This window comes from Syngnathus floridae, unplaced genomic scaffold (assembly GCF_059516105.1).
Source record: "Syngnathus floridae isolate MCC-2025c unplaced genomic scaffold, RoL_Sflo_1.0 HiC_scaffold_41, whole genome shotgun sequence".
In the NCBI taxonomy this organism is placed as follows: Eukaryota; Metazoa; Chordata; class Actinopteri; order Syngnathiformes; family Syngnathidae; genus Syngnathus; species Syngnathus floridae.
The window spans coordinates 28,289-29,827 of NW_028284070.1; the positions used below are offsets into that span (position 1 = coordinate 28,289).

The following is a 1,539-nucleotide window of genomic DNA, read 5'->3' on the forward strand; positions in this document are numbered from 1 at the left end:
CGCCACCTTGATCTCCTTCTCGGCGTCGTAGTCCCCTTTCGCTGGTCTGGGCTAGCAGAGCGTAGGCTCGTTGCAGCGCTTGATATTCTTGCGTCAGCTGGCGGTAGCGAAGCTCCGCCTCTTCATGCACACACCAATGCAACACAGCACTAGTACCAGAATCAGTCAGACCGGCGACAAAGCACCCGCGACGCAAAGACGAGTCCGATTCCAGGCTGAAGAGGAATGTTTGGTGCCAATACGCTGGCAGAAATGGCGGGCTACCTCTTCGGGTTCCGTGTCGGGGGTTCTGTCGGTGTGAAAAGACAAGGACGATCCGTCCGAGTCCACCAACACGTCTTCGTCGTAGCCGTAAAATGTTTCGATGACCTGCGGGCGCGGAAGCAAACATCTCTCTGAACAAACTGAAGCGACACCTCACGATGAATCGACGAGAGGAACGATAGCGAGAAAAAGGCCATTTCATCTTGCGCAACACCAAGCAGCCGCAAACAAACAGACTCACCTTGCAGGACCTCACGCTTTGTTCCTCCTCAGAGATTCTCGACGTCGGTATCGTAGCAGCAAATCTCTCTCCTGTCGACACAAATAATCCGCCTTTGAGATTCTTTGGATGCAAAGGGAACGAACGGCTCCGGCGCAGAAACAAACGCGACTCACAATGACATTTCTGACATGAGCTCCTGTCTCCAGAGCCTGAAAAACACGTCACCGGCGATGATTGGAGGGACGCTCGTCTTTTCCAAAAGTGACAACTACAGGGTGTGTCAGGGTTTTCCAGATTATCTTTATCGTATCATTGTGTTGCTTTGACTTTGACTGCGACCTGTAATAAATAATATTATTTATCCCTTATTTATCCCTATCGCTTATCCCTTCCTACACAAAGTCGTAAAACACCCCTTGCTATGTTTTGACTAGAGGTCAAGGGCTTCCTCTATTCAATCCACTCTTACACCCACCCTGTTTCTCTTAATTAAAATGCTCGTGCAGGAGCCGAGAGTCAGACTTCATTCGTACAACGGATGGACTCTCCACCTGCAGGTGTCCAAAAGAACTTACTTGTCTCCCGTGTGGTTCTTGCAAAATAAGTTGGAGCGAGCGCAACTCTAACAGGGTGCATTTTGCCACTAGCTGCCTACGGACAATGACGTCGCGCTCGCGGCTCATGGTTGACGGGCTGAGCAGCCGGGCAAGTCCGTCGTTTTCAGCGCACAGCGAGTGGCAAAGGCGCTGACAAAACGGGAGCTTTGAGCTGCTGAAAACGGCAAAACAAGTCTAAAGCGTGTTCAAACGCGTGCGCACAATGCTCCTGCTTGAAAGGTCGGAATTTAAGGGGCCAATTTTTTGGATGGCGGCCGCCGGCCAAGCTTTGGACGGAAAAGGTTTCCTGGCGACAGCGAGCGAGCGCGGCGCTGCCGTACGTGCACCGAGTCGCCTGCCTGAAGACCTTGGACAAGTCGTCGATGATGTGCCGCTGCTCCACAACTTGAAGGAACTCCATTTCACCGTCCTGCTGGCCGCAACCGCGGTCCAGGT

General features: G+C 52.4%; 1 long non-coding RNA gene across 1 annotated transcript; it reads right to left on the bottom strand.

Annotated features, from left to right (window-relative positions):
* Positions 1-251: 251 nt before the first annotated feature.
* LOC148378487 (uncharacterized) lies at positions 252-1,185 on the bottom strand. The gene is made up of 3 exons (XR_015855849.1): positions 661-1,185; positions 506-576; positions 252-369 (listed from the first exon to the last, which is right to left on the bottom strand). It is a non-coding gene; the product is annotated as an uncharacterized LOC148378487 (long non-coding RNA).
* Between the last annotated feature and the right edge of the window lie 354 nt (positions 1,186-1,539).